The sequence below is a fragment of the Pan troglodytes genome, chromosome 11 (assembly GCF_028858775.2).
Source record: "Pan troglodytes isolate AG18354 chromosome 11, NHGRI_mPanTro3-v2.0_pri, whole genome shotgun sequence".
Taxonomy (NCBI): domain Eukaryota; kingdom Metazoa; phylum Chordata; class Mammalia; order Primates; family Hominidae; genus Pan; species Pan troglodytes.
The window spans coordinates 81,669,197-81,684,744 of NC_072409.2; the positions used below are offsets into that span (position 1 = coordinate 81,669,197).

The window sequence follows — 15,548 nt, forward strand, 5'->3', positions numbered from 1 at the left end:
TTCTTCAGACCTCTGATTGGTCTTCCAGAGGAGAAGTCAACGAACGTCAACCGATTCCTTGGATGCCCATTGGTGGGCGGTGCGGGACTGGCGACGCGCGGGCCACAGCGCGGGCGTTCGAACTGGCGCTTGGCGGTGTTGCCATGGAGATACGGCCTGGCCGCCGCCGGTGGCTCCCGGGTTGACGGGACTGTTAGGTTGCGGGCTTTGGGGCTCACTCCCGACGGCATTGTCTTCTCCTCTTCTCAGACAGGGCAGACCGAGGAGTTTGGACCGAGGTGAGAAAGGGCGGGGAGAATAGAAAAGGGGTAGGTCTGGTCCGGAACCGTAGCGCCTGCCCGCGGACACGGGTGCGCGTGACGTCGGCTGAGCGCGGGAGGAAACTGGCAGTTGTGAGGGAACCGAGAGTTGGCCCCTCTTGGCTCTTCCTAAAGTTCACCTACTTTCCTATCTTTCATCCCCATATCTCTGCCTTTTCTTCAGCAATTATCTTGAACGCCACTTCTCTCACTTTGGGAGACTAAACTCTTGAGTCCCAAAGTCTTCTTGCTTTTGAACCTATAAGCCTGACCGGCACCTCTTTTAGGGCATTTCTATTCGCCCTTGGGTTGTTTACTTCCGGGAAGCCCGTTCGCTTCCCTTTTCCCATAAAATTTTGAAGCCTTTGAGGTAAGGCAAGCATCGTTCACAATGTCTTGCACATAGTAGATTTTCAGGAAATATTTGTTGAGTTGAATTTAATTTACAAGAAATAGATTGGATTCCTCTTCATGCCCTGCCTTGTCTCTCTGCTTCAGAGACGATTTTTTATTTCGAGGCTAGGGGGAGGCCACCCTAATCTTCAATGCAAAAGGACCTAAAAGTCCACACACAGTCCACGGCTGGCCTTTCTACTCTTTGTGAAAGGCTACACTTTTTTGGATTGGTTGCTGCAACTCTTCCTGCATCTGTGGCTTTTAGCCTTGGTCTCCCAATAATTTTATTAGACTCCTTTTAGTCTTTGCTTAAAATAAACCATTCTGTTGCTGTATGCCAAGATAATTTATCTCCCTTTAGCTTCTTAGTGACCGGCAGATATTGTCACATTTTAAGTGTGCTTTGGAAAATGTTTTAAAGCATCTTCTTTGTACTTGTATTCTACAAGTAGAGAGCCTTTGTAGTCTATTGAAGTGCATGTAACAGCTGCTCAGGTGAACTCCATCTATTCATCAGGTGTCTATGATAGAATTGCGTTCCTAAGACTGTTTCGTTGTTAACTCATGGATTATATATTCACAGCCTGATTGTTGGTGTGATTGCTCCTTATATCAAATTCATAGCTCACTGGTGGCCTTAATAAAACGAGTGAAAAAGTTCAGTACTGCAGCTATGTTCTTGTTACCCTTTTATAAAAGTTCGAAACACTACCTTATAGCTGTGACATGTAGTGGAAACCCACTACATGTGGGTTTGGCTTTGGCTCTGTCTCTGTCTCTAATTCACTGTGGGTGGCTTTGCAAGTCATTTAGTCCATTTGTTATTATTATTATTATTTTTATTTTTATTAGAGAAAATGTCTTGCTCTGTCACCCAGGCTGTAGTGCACTAGCATGATAATAGCTCACCGCAGCCTTGAACGCCTGAATCTAGCCCCTTTGGACCTCATTTTTTCCATCTGGAAAATCAAAGAATTGAATTAGATTAAAATTCCTGTGGCTCTACTCTCAAGTCAAGTAGTTGATGTCAGGTAGACCACACACTCTCAGCCTTCCAAAGACCATACAGACTTTTTTTTTAGCTGCTGAAAGTAGTAGTTACCATTTATTGAGTGTTCACCCCATACAAAGCACTGTATCCAGGGCTTTATATACATATTACATTTTTCTTAGTGTAGCACATTACTGCTAAGATAGCATTTTATTTAAAATTTGTGGTTTTATATTGTTAATGAAAATCTTTAGTTATTCAGAGTGTGTCCTTGGGGCAACCTAAGGTATGAGCCTCTCAGTTTTTAGTTTAGGGAGAACGACAGTTTCTTTCTCTGGGCTGCTCTTTTGTCGTAAAGTGAGGGGCTGAACTCTTCTAGATCCCTTCCAGATCTAGTATTCTATGATGCCTGATATATTAATGCAGTTTCCCTATGCTGGCTCAGCAAACCAGTTTATAATTTGCACAGTGTAGATCCTCAACACATTTTGTTAAATAAATAATAGAGTTCTACTTCTTAAACCTTGAGTGTATTGTCGTTGTATACCTCCCAAGTTACTGTCTCAAGGGTTTTGATGTTCATATCGTGTTGAATAAGAAGAGTTTTCTGTAGGTATAAACTAATAATAATAGTATAATATATTGTTGAGTGTTTATATATCAGACACTGAATGTAGCAGTTAATTTACATTATTCTAATTAACCCTCATGAAAGGAAACATTTTTTCCAAGTCAGCATTTTTTTTTTTTTGTCAGTTCAATGCAGTAGCTTCCTAAATGATCTCCCTGTTTCCACTTTTGCCCACCTGCTGTGATCCATTTCCTCACAGAACTGGGAGAGTGAACTTTAAAGACGAATCATAGCATATACTTTCTCCACTTAAGATCCTCTAATGACTTCCTACTTCACTTAAAAGTAAAATTCAGACACTTTTATGTGGCCCAGTACACCCTACATAATCTGGCCCCTACCTTTCTCTCCTCTTCTCATACTATTCTCCTTCTCACCTACTATGCCAGCCAACCTGTCCGTGTTTGATGGCTTGATTTTGCCATGCTCATTTCCACCTTTGGGCTAATGTGCTCACGTGGAACCCTCTTCCTCCTGATTTTTACATAAGTGACTCCATGTTATTTCAGGTTTCACCTCAAATATTCCCTTCTGAATGAAGCCTTCTCTGATCATCCAATGTAAAGTAAGCCCTGCACTGGGCTTTATTCTTCTGTAGTGATTATCATCATCTAAAACTACCGCTTATTGATTATTAATTATCTCTTCCCATTAAAATAATAGTGTCATGAGGGCAGGAACCTTATCTGTTTTTTGGGGGGTTCTCTTGAGACAGGCTCTTACTCTGTTGCCCTGTTGCCCACACTGAACTGCAGTGGTGTGATCATGGCTCACTGTAGCCTCTGACTCCCAGGCCCAAGCAATCCTCCCACCTCAGCCCCCCAAGTAGTTAGGACCACAGGCATGTACCACCATGCCCAGCTAATTTTGTTTATTTGTAGAGACAAGGCCTCACTATGTTGTCCAGGCTCATCTCAAACTCCTGGGCTCAAGCAATCCTCCCTCGGCCTCCTAAAGTGTTGGGATAACAGGCATGAGCCACTGTGCCTGGCTGACCTTGTCTGTTTTGTTCACTTATATTCCTGGTGCATGAAACAGGGCCTATCTCATACAAGTCTCTCAAAAAATATTTCTTGAAGATTGGATAAAGTTTCCTCTTGGAACTGTGACCATATCTGTATCCATATCAATTCATTTGAGTAATACAAACTTGCATAATTTTGGTGTCCAGGAGCAGTGACTCAGGGCACCAGCATCTCTGTCACAATTTTCCTGAGTAATCAAATTACCCTGATAAATAGTTTCTACCACCCGTTACCACAAATGATATCAAATGCTTTTATAGAGTTTTAATATACTGTAGGGATATTTATTCATTAAACAATTATTGAATATTATTTCCAATCACTCTTTTATTTATTTATTTATATTTTTTTCTGAGATAGTCTTACTCTGTTGCCCAGGCTGGAGTGCAGTGGCACAATCTTGGCTCACTGCAACCTCTTCCTCCCAGGTTCCAGCGATTCTCATGTCAGCCTCCTGAGTAGCTGGGATTACAAAGTGTGTGCCAACATTCCCAGCTAATTTCTGTATTTTTTGTGGAGATGGGGTTTCACCATGTTGACCAGGCTGGTCTCGAACTTTTGGCCTCAAGTGATCCACCCACCTCAGCCTCCCAAAGTTCTGGGATTACAGGCATGAGCCACCGTGCCTGGCCCCAGGCACTGTTTTAGAACCTGGATATAAAAAGACTAATAAGACATATTGCTTTTTTTTTTTTTTTTGAGACGAAGTCTCACCCTATTGCCTAGGCTGGATGGAGTGCAGTGGTGTCATCATGGTTCACTGCAGCCTCAACCTCCTGGGCTTAAGTGATCCTCCCATCTCAGCCTCCCAAGTAGCTGGGACCACAGGTGTGTGCCACCATGCCCAATTAATTTTTATTTATTTACTTATTTATAGAGATGGGTTCTCCATATGTTGCCCAGGCTGGTCTTAAACTCCTGGGCTCAAGTGATCTTTCTGCCTCAGCCTCCCAAAGTGCTGGGATTACAGGTGTGAGCCACTCTGCCTGGGCAAGACACATTCCTTGACCACGAAGAAATTATACTCTATTAGGGGAAATAGACATAATCAAATAATTATCATATAATAATTATTAATATAATTAACTGTAATAATAGAGATATGCAAAAGGTATGATGCAGACACGGAAGGGACATCTGATCACATTGGGGGAGACCAGAAAAGACCTCATTTGTTGTTATAATCAGTAAGAGGTAGACAGGTAAAGGGAAGTTTGATGATAGTGGAGGAGGCCACTTAAGAGCACAATGTGAATGAATGCACAGAGAAATAAAACGGTCTAAGAAGTTGACTAAACTGTAGAGCAAGGAAGGGGCTAGATTACAGAAGGATTTGTGGGTCATGCTTAGGAGTTTGGAGTTTGTACTATGTGTAGATGATAAGATACCATTGAAGGGTTTTTAATAAGGGAGCAGCATTGTTATAACTGCTTTCAAAAGAGTGATCTGGCTCTACAGTCTGGAAGATGGTTTGAGGAGGGGCATAACTGGAGGTCAGGAGAACAGGTATGAGACGTGTAATGAATAGGCGGAAGATATGGGGCTGAATCACCAGAGCAGTGGTGGTAGAAATGAGAATAGGAGAGGAGAAATTTGGCAAGTATGTGGGAGATTAAATTGGCTGGATCTATTGATTAGTTTTGGGATTAAGGGAGAAGAAGGCCTCTAGGATGCTTTCTCGTTTAGTTCTGAGTGACTGCATGAATGGTATTTTCACCCCCCTTCCAAAGAAGAGAGAAGTGGAGGGGCAGATTTTGTCAGGAGGTATAATGAATTCTGTTATTGACAAGTTCAGATGCTCGACTGTGGAGACATTTTTATAGTGATTCCTGCTGTTTTTGCTGCAACACATAGCCATGAGATTGTCTGTGTTACTACGAGGTGAACTAAAGTTACATTGGGATTCTGGAAGTAACCCACTTAATAATATTGCACAACATCCAGACTAAAGAGACTAGTTGAGATTTCACCAGCAGTGAGGGGTGGTACTGTGTCTATTACAGTCTTTTAAATTAGCCACTTGCTTATGTGAGATTTGATTAGTTAAAACTAGTGGTGTAGAATTATGTAGCCAATATATGGCTATCTGATCACTTTCTAAAACAAATTTATGTCATGGTTTTGAATAAATTAAATTATCTGTGCCTCAATTTCTTTACTTGTAAAAAGGGAGATGATACTAATGGCCATCTATCACAAAAAGTCTTGGAAGATTATTCAGGTAGCACAATTAATTACATGTTAATAATTTTGATTACAGTGAAAGAAATTATTGTTTTAGTCGTTCTTTGCTTTCTCGATGTCACTCCTTTGGAAATAATTCCTGGTCCCATGGTGGCAACAGTTCCCAAAGGGACTGAAAGAATGTCATCTTGGTAATTTATGAAAACTGATTGTAACAGTTATTTTTCTGATTGAACATGTGAAATATATTTTGTTGAAAGTATTTTATGACTGCAGTGTGGCAAAAATCTGCAAATGACAACTTCCTGCAGTCTGTCAGAGCAAGATTTTAAAAATAAAGCACTGAATTTAAACCCTACATTGGTTACCACCTGTTACTGAGAAGTCTTTCAGAATTAAATGTCTATATTTAGAGAAAGTAATACTTGGCACTGGTTTAAGATAACTAGGTTCTAAAATTTTGTTATGTTTATTTTTAGGTGATTGCTCATGCTTTTCACCAAATGTAAAAACGTAGTAAACTCTTTGTGGGGCTCTTGAGGGGAATTGTAGTAATTGTAGAGCATTAGCTACTTAACCATAAACAAACTTGAAACTATTTTTTTTCTGTTAAAAACAGAAACAATTTCTTGAAAACTACTTTTTAAAAATGGATATAATTTACATGATTTATATCCCCAAATCCACATCTTGCCTTAAGAATTCTATTAAGTATCATATATTCTAATTCCTTTGCAGCAGCTGTTTTAAGCAGTTGTCTAGTATCATCTGTCTTCTGTTGAGATCAGTAGTCTATAGATAGAAGAATCCCTAGAGTTTGAAATAAGTTCCCTTGTAGGGGGAAAAGTGTATACTACATTTTTCACCCTTTAATCTCTCACTGATAATACTGAATTTATTGTGTTCTTAGTGACCTTATGCCTAATATGGGGTACAGAAATGTTTTAATAATAAAATTGATTGAAAATGCTGATTTTCTTTTGTATCAGTTTCTTTAATTTGTTTTTTGGAGACGGAGTCTCACTCTGTTGCCCAGGCTGGAGTGCAGTGGCGCAATCTTGGCTCACTGCAACCTCCGCCTCCCAGGCTCAAGCAGTGCCCCGCAATATCAGCCTCCCAAGTAGCTGCGACTAAAGGCATACATCACCACACCCAGCTAATTTTTATATTTTTTGTAGAGACGGAGTTTCACCATGTCGCCCAGGCTGGTCTCAAACTCCTGGGCTTAAGGGATCCAACCACCTTGGCCTCTCCAAGTGCTGTGATTATAGGCATGAGCCACAGTGCCTGGCCTTGTATCAGTTTCTAATAGTCCAGCGGGCCCAGTGACTTTGTTAGCAGCTTCTTTAAAAGTGATTATTATTAGGCTGGGTGCAGTGGCTCATGCCTGTCCTAGCACTTTAGGAGGCCAAGGCAGGAGGATTACTTGAACTCAGGAGTTTGAGGCGAGCCTGGGCAACATTGAGACCTCATCTCTTAAAAAAAAAAAAAAGTGATCATTATTAGTGTTTGTCTAGGGCTAGATGGGTTGGGGGGAAATTGGGAGTGACTACCACTGGGTACTGGGTTTCTTAATGTAAATGAATAAAGTTGGTTGCTATAAAGGGACTAGGAGCAGGCAGGACCATGGGGTGTATTAGAAGAGTATATGCCCTTCTAAAGGGGACAGCCACTACTCTGTTTTGGTCTACTACTTCCTTATCTAATTGCAGGCCCGATATAACTACATCTTTTAATTTTCAGGAAAAGCAGGAACTGGGTATTTTTAATTGCTCCTAATTTTTTAAACAGTACAACAAATTAAAAAAAAATTTAAACACTTTGCAAGCCAGACTGCAAAATATGAAGATAATCCTTCATGGACCAAATATTATAGGCTAGATCAGCTACAGATTAGATTATCTCTGTTGACCTGGCTAGCTGTAGGACTCCTTTTAAAAAAATCTTACAAAAATACAATGTAGGACAGGCACAGTGGCTCATGCCTGTAATCCCAACACTTTGGGGGCTGAGGCAAGAGGATCGCTTGGGCCCAGGAGTTCCAGACCAGCCTGGGCAACATAGGGAGACCTCATCTCTACAAAAAATAAAAAAATTAGTCAGGTTTGGTGGCATGCACCTGTAGTCCCAGCTACTTGGGAGACTGAAGCAGGAGGATTGGTTGAGCCCAGGAGTTTGTGACTACAGTGAGCCGTGATTGCACCAGTGTACTCCAGCCTGGGCGACAGAGTGAGACCCTTTCTCTAAAAAAAAAAAAAAAAAAAAGTATGTATGTATGTATAGCTTTTTTTTTTTTTTTTTTTTTTTTTAATGCTATCGGTAGATCACTGTGCCTGTTTTGTTCCAGACACTTAGTGGGTGCGTTACAGAACCTGTCTCCGGCAAATGCGTAATCAGTACACTTGTAGAGAGTACTTTAACATATCTAATTTTACTGTCAATGCCTGTATAAATTATTTCAATTTTAAACTTGAAGAAGCAGAGACTCATAGATGTTAAATAATTTGACCATGTATCACACCTGGTTCTTAGCAGAGACTGACTGAGTCCTCGGGTTTTTTTTGCCTCCTAATCTAGTAATCTGCTATACTAGTTACTACTGCGCTAACACTTTGGTAGTCTACTGACAGATATTTGAAATAAAAATCTTATTTAACATCTTGAAATAGAAAAAATAAACCATGTAGGTATTTTGCTCCCTGTTCAATTCCATCTCCCTCCCTACAGAATAAGAATGTGTTTGGTGGCAGTGGTAGTTTAAGGGCCTATGTTTATTGGATGTCTCTGATGTGTTATACCAGTGCTTTAGTGTTAGTTACCTTCTGAATCTAGTGACATGTCAATAATTATGTTAATCTATTTCTAAGAAGGATGGAGGGAGGTCTTACAATAAAATACGTAGCTACAAAGAAAACAGTGAATAAAAATAAAAGCACACATTTGAACAATGCAGATATAGCTAAGTACATGGAGAAGGGTCATTATCCTGGTAAGCCTGTCTAAAGAGATCTAGAGCAAAAATCCTGGGGTACAGGTAAAATAAAGGTCATTTCAGTAACATTTTGGCAACCTGAATTCAAACATACTTAAATTTGTGGAAAGAGAAAAATTAGTTTAGGTCCTCCCCTCTCCCCTCCTTCCCAAGGGAGATCTGTAGCTATTTGTAGGTTATAGCCTTTTTCTTTTTTTCCTTTTTTTTTTTTTTTTTGAGAAGGAGTTTGATTCTTGTCACCCAGGCTGAAGTGCAGTGGTGCAATCTTGGCTCACTGCAACCTCCGCCTCCTGGGTTCAAGAGATTCTCCTGCCTCGGCCTCCCGAGTAGCTGGGATTACAGGTGCCCGCCACCATGCCCAGCTAATTTTTGTATTTTTAGTAGAGACGGGGTTTCGCCATGTTGGCCAGGCTGGTCTCGAACCCCTGACCTCAGGTGATCCGCTTGCCTCTGCTTCCCAAAGTGCTGGGATTACAGGCACGAGCCACCGTGCCTGGCTGGTTATAGCCTATTTCTTTTCTTTTTCTTTTTCTTTTTTTTTTTTGTTGGAACATTTTATTGAAAAGAAAAACTGTATAAATAAGTTCTTGGTTTGATAGCAACAAAGGCTCATGTTCCCCCTTCCCTCCCCATCTTTGAAGAACTAAAAAAGAAACAAAAAGTTCATCCCCATGACGCCATTCTTGACCAGAGTCTGCCCAGAAGCCTGTCCTGTGAGCTCTTTCTCGATCTGCCTCAATGGGGCCAGGTCATTCTGGGGATGCCTGGTCCCAGGGGCTGCAGCACCTAGTTTTGTAGTTGGGAGAGACTGGGATAGAGCTGGGGAGGTGGCTAAGGTGGTTTAGTGTCAGAAGAGGGCTGGCTGACCCCCCTAGCTCCATTTGGTCTCACAGGTGAGAAGGTACTTGGCTATAAATATGAACACTGATTGAGGCAGGCTTGATCTGGGACTTTGAGGGCAGGCAGGATGATTATGGCCCAGGTACCACAGGATGTGGAGTTTCTGGGCTCAGCATCATGGTATCTGGGGCCCACGTCCAAGTGGAGTAAATTCTAGCTGGGAAGGTCCGTTCAAGCACACGGGAACCCTGGTTTGTTTGTCCACCCCCACCCATGGAGTATCCAAGCTGGTACCTCACCTCCCCCGAATCCCAGTAGCACCCATGTGTTTCAGAAGCCTTTGGCTGCCTCCTGCCATCCTGTGTGCACCCTGAGGCCCTAAAACTCGTCTCGCATCTTGTCAACCTTAGGCCGGACCAGGTACCCAGTGAACAGCAGGGAGCCGCTCTGGGTGTCCCACACCAGGAAGATGAAGGCGTGGTCGGAGTAGAACAGCTTGGGGCTGCGCAGCTCCTTGCTCCCATAGATGTCCTGGTCAAAGGAGTTGCCGTCTGTGTCCAACTCAAAGGCGGTGGCGTGGAACACGCTGGTCAGGTACAGGTCCTTCTTGTGTGGCATGCGTGACAAGTTTGCCTTGTTCTTGTCAATGGCCTCAGTCAGGCCAAGCCCAGCCAGGAGTTTCTGCAGGTCATGGGAACTTCCACCACCCGCTTGGGCAAGGAGATGGCGACAGGCTTCTGCTTCTTCCCCATCCAGATCTTCAGCTGCTCTTTGGTTAGCAGCTTTTTAAGGCCTCGAGGGGCTCCACGTGGTGGGGCATGAGGATGATGAGGCTGGAGAGCTTGTGGGCCAGGGGCATCTCCACAATTTGCAGCTTTTCCTTCTCATTGTCATAGTAGTTGTAGAGGCCTGTCTGGTGCATCACCATGACACCCACGGTATAGAACCGAGTCACCATGAAGCCACGGTTTTCCACCATCTTGTGGTGGAATTTCTCATTCCAGTGTGGCTTGAAGAACATGGTGTTGACAAGCAGGGCGCCATCCATGCACTCCATGTCCTTGGTGACCTTGGGCAGCTTGCCGTCGGTGGTCTGCACGGCCCACTCGTGGATGGACTGCAGCGGACTGCACTTGTCATGGAAATTGATCTTGGAGTGCTCGCAGTTGTAGTGCTGCTTGCTGCTGCGCACGAAGTCATCAGCGAAACTCACTGAGCTGGGTCCCTACAGGCGACTGCACAGCTTCCAGGTCACGTTGCGCGCGGTGGAGTTGCTGAGTGAACGCAGCGGCTCGCCCACGCCGGCGTGCACCTCCTCGTCGCGCAGCTGCTTGGCACTCAGCACTGCCTTGGCCTCCGACGCCGTGGTCGCCTTGCCGCCCAGCGACACGAGCCCCAGCGACGAGGCCACCACCACGGGCGACACCAGGATGTTCTCCACCGCCTGGTCCTTGGCCATGGCCTGGTACAGGCTGAAGGCCAGGCCGGCGCTGTGTTCGGCCAGCGTGGCTGCCTTGGGGCTCAGCTTCTCTGCGGTGCCAGGAGCTGCTGTGGCTGCAGGTTTCTTCACCTCGGTCGCCAAGGCCACCGCCAGGAGGCAGAAGGCACTGAGGAGCAGGAGGGAGCGCGTGGCTGGGAGGTGGTTTGCGTGCACCACGATGGACCTGTCAGGGCTGGGTCGAGCTGGGTTGGGCTGGGTTGGGCTGGGCTGGGCTGGGCTGGCTCCAAGACGGGAGTCTCGCTCTCGAGCCGCGACACGATTCTACTCTTCTATAGCCTATTTTTATGTAACTTTTACAACTCATAGCTGAGGGTTACCTATATGTTCATTATTCATGTCTTTTTTTTAGGGGCGGGGTCTCACTATGTTGCCCAGGCTGCATTATTCATGTATTTATCTTGTTAAACCACCAGCTTTAGACTTGTTTGTTCTCTTCCCTAATTTTCTAATCAGGCTTCTACATGTTGAGGAAAGGATTCTTAAAGCAATCCTTTGCTCCCATGCTCCCCTAACTACTGAAAAATAAATCCAATAATACAATTTGAATTAAAAAAATTAAGATTTTAAGGGTATGGTAGTATGCCCCCTTATTCAAGGAGGATATATTCCAAGACCCCCGGTGGATGCCTGAAACCATGGATAGTACCAACCCCTATTATAGGTTATGCATTTTCCTAAGTCTAGAACTTTCATTCTTTCACTTAAAGGAAGCACTATGGCTTCTCTTTGGCATATCTGAATTGCCAACATTACTACTCTTTTGCTTTGGGGCTGTTATTTGAGTAAAATAAGGTTACATGAACACAAGCATTGCAATACCCCACAGTTGATCTGGTAACCAAAATGGCTACTAAGTGACTAATGAGTGGGTAGTTTATGCAGTGTGGATAGGCTGGACAGTGGGATGATTGACATTCCAGGAAAGGGGAGCCAGTATTGTGAGAGATTTTAATCGTGCTACTCAGAATGGTGCACAATTTAAATCTTACAAATTGTTCCTTTCTGGAATTTTTCACTTAATATTTTTGGACTGGTTGACTAAGGGTAACTGAAATGGCAGAAAGCTAAATCGGAGGACAGGTACTACTGTAACTTACATTGAAATTGTCAATCTAAAAACAACAACCAGTAAATAAACACTTTTTTTTTTTTTTTAAGACAGAGTCTCCTTCTGTCGCCCAGGCTGGAGTGCAGTGGCGTGATCTTGGCTCACTGCAATGTCCGCCTCCCAGGGTCAAGTGATTCTCCTACCTCAGCCTCCAGAGTAGCTGGGATTACAGGCGCGTGCCACCATGCCTGGCCAATTTTTTTTTCTTTTTTTTTTTTGAGACAGAGTTTCACTCTTGTTGCCCAGACTGGAGTGCAATGGCGCGATCTCAGCTCACCGCAACCTCCACTTCCCCGGTACAAGTGATTCTCCTGCCTCAGCCTCCCGAGTAGCTGGGATTATGGGTGCCTGCGAACCACGCCCAGCTAATTGTTTTGTATTTTTAGCAGAGACGGCGTTTCACTATTTTGGCCAGGCTGGTCTTGAACTCCTGACCTCAGATGATCCACCCGCCTCAGCCTCCCAAAGTGCTGGGATTACAAGCGTGAGCCACCGTGCTCAGCCGCCCGGCCAATTTTTGTATTTTTAATAGAGACGGGGGTTTCACCAGGTTGGCCAGGCTGGTCTCGACCTCCTGACCTTGTGATCCACTCGCCTCAGCCTCCCAAAGTGCTGGGATTACAGGCATGAGCCACCGCGCCCAGCCAGTAAGCACTATTTTTACTTTAGGAGTTTGCTTCAACAGAGTTTTTAAAAACAGAATTCTGACTTAACAATAAATAACATTTTTTATATAAAGCATCTAACATAGTGCTTGGCATAAAAGAACTCAATACATTTTAGTTTAATCAGATCATCAAAGTAGTATGGATGTGGACTATCTGCTGACATAATGGAATTAGCCTTTTATATAAAATGCTTTTTTAAACCATATGAAGTGTTCAGAGTGAAGTTGGTAACATTGTGGATATTTGGCTTCTTAAAGTTGTAAGGGCCCTGAGGATGTTGCCATTACTTTGGGTGATGGGACTCGTAAAGAATTAGGAAACTCAGAGAAAATGGCTCTGTGGCCACATAAGCAGGTGTCATGGAATCTTTTAATCACTTCGTTGCCTTGGGCAAAACAGTAGAGATAATGGAACTTTTTTTTTTTTTTTTAAATACAGAGTCTCGCTCTATTGCCAGACTGGAGTGCAGTGACACGATCTCGGCTTACTGCACCCTCCACCTCCCAGGTTCAGGTGAAACTCAGCCTCCTGAGTAGCTGGGATTACAGGCACTTGCCACCACACCCAGCTAATTTTTGTATTTTTAGTAGAGACGGTTTCACCATGTTGGCCAGGATGGTCTCGATCTCCTGACCTCGTGATCCACCCACCTTGGCCTCCCAAAGTGCTGGGATTATAGGCATGAGCCCCCACGCCCGGCCGATAATGGAACATTTCTAAAAAAAATTTTTTTTTTTGGGGGGGTGACAGAGTCTTGCTCTGTCACCCAGGTTGGAGTGCAATGGCACAATCTCAGCTCACTACACCCTCTGCCTCCTGGGTTCAAGTGATTCTCCTACCTCAGCCTCCTGAGTAGCTGGGATTACAGGCGCACACCACCATGCCTGACTAATTTTTGCATTTTTAGTAGAGACAGGGTTTTGCCATGTTGGCCAGACTGTTCTCAAACTCCTGACGTCAAGTGATCCCCTGGCCTTGGCCTCCCAAAGTGCTGGGATTACAGGCATGAGCCACTGTGCCAGGCCCATTTCTAAATATTTTAAATGAACAGAATCTAAGCGGATACTATTCACTTAAAATATTTGTTGCACACCTATCTAGCACAATGCTTGACTGAGTGGGATCTAGCACAATGCTTGACTGAGTGGGATCATACTGCTTTTGTCTTTAATAATTCACACAGTAGTACAAGGCAGAACCATCTTACATTATCTCTGGAACAAGACTGGCAATAATTTTTTTAAAAAATGAGTATGTATGTCATAAATGCCGTATCAGTTTTATCATCAAAACTCTGCAGGAGTTTAGAGAGAAGTCACATTTCCCTGAGGTATTAATCTAGTCAAATATTTATAATAGTATGGATTGTTTTTTATGGCTGTAACATATAGCATATGAAAATGTTTATGTTAAATTAAAACATAGATTGCAATATAGTTATGAGTACAGTGTTATATACAATTTTTTAAAAGGCTAGAAAGACACCAAGATCTTAAGAAACAATTGTATCAGGTCAATTTGGGGAGGCTGAGAGGGAGGAAGGGAGGTGAAATTAGAAATATATATAATTTTTTATTTAGAAATATATGTTTAAAATAAATAATACAGTCACATAGTTTCAAAATTTAAAAAATAAACTGTTTTAGGTCTTGCCCTGGGTGATAGAGACACCAGTGAAATAGAAATGACAATAGGAAAGGTAATAATAACTACCAGCATTTAAAAGTATACAGTAGTTTCCTTCCCATAATCACCCTCTACCACCTACTTCCCCTCACCCCCTCAAGACCACTATTATTGTGCATCCTGCAAGTGACGTTTTTTGTCTGATAAGCAAATATATAGATTTATTATAGATCATTTATCTCTCTCTTTTACAAACTGTTCTGTACCTTGCTTTATTAACAATATATTGGACAGCTTTCTTTTTTAAATAACATTTTACAGTTTACTTACTCTTTATAATTGTCTCATAGCATTATTTCATTAAATGGACTATCATAATTTATTTCACCAGTCTCTATTCCATGACTTTGCTATTACAAGCTGTGCTGTAATGAATAACATTATAGTTAACGTCATTTTGTACTTGTACGTATTATCTGAAGGATAAGGATAGGTTCCTAGAGGTGGAATTGCTGGATCAGTGCATTTGCATTTGTAATTTTGATAGATATAAATCAGTGGCATGCAATCATAATCACCTAGGGAACTTTTCTGAAGTTGTTATGTCTGCCTTTCCTAAAACCTGGGAGTTATTTCTTGTTGTTTTTTGGTTTTCTATAGATCTGGGATGGGGCTCAGGTATCTATATATTTTAAAGTGTCTAAACTGGGCTGGGCATGGTGGCTCATGCCTGTAACCCCAGCACTTTGGGAGTCTGAGGTGGGTGGATCACTCGAGGTCAGGAGTTCGAGACCAACCTGGCCAACATGGTGAAACCTCCTCTCTACTAAAAATACAAAAAAATTAGCCGGGCGTGGTGGCACGCGCCTGTACTCCCAGCTATTTGGGAGGCTGAGGCATGGGAATTGCTTGAACTCGGGAGGCGGAGGTTGCAGTGAGCCAAGATTGCACCACTGCACTCCAGCCTGGGCAACAGAGTGAGACTGTCTCAAAAAACAAACAATAAACAACAACAACAACAAAAAAACCCAAGTGTCTAGAGTGATTCTGATGTTTATCTCAGAAGAAAGAGGAGAGGCTCAACATTGTAAAATGGAATGTGGTACGCAGAAGCATATTTAGGCTTGGCTCGGTGGCTTATACCTGTAATCCCACCGCTTTGGGAGGCTGAGGCAGGAGGGTCACTTGAGCCCCAGGGGTTTGAGACTAGCCCAGGCAACACAGGGAGACCCTTTCTCTACAAAAAAAAAAAAATGTAAAAATTAGCCACATGTGGTGGTGCGCACC

The 15,548-nt window shown here is 43.1% G+C and overlaps 1 protein-coding gene and 1 pseudogene across 1 annotated transcript in view; one reads left to right on the top strand and one right to left on the bottom strand.

Annotated features, from left to right (window-relative positions):
• The first annotated feature begins 68 nt into the window (after positions 1-68).
• KIF24 (kinesin family member 24) overlaps positions 69-15,548 on the top strand; it is a 76,593-nt gene continuing 61,113 nt past the window's right edge. Inside the window, exon 1 of the mRNA XM_003312047.7 lies at positions 69-278. The gene's annotated coding sequence lies outside the window, so the exon portion shown is untranslated. The remainder of the gene's footprint in view (positions 279-15,548) is intronic.
• Positions 9,638-14,440, bottom strand: LOC134807608 (serpin H1-like; annotated as a pseudogene).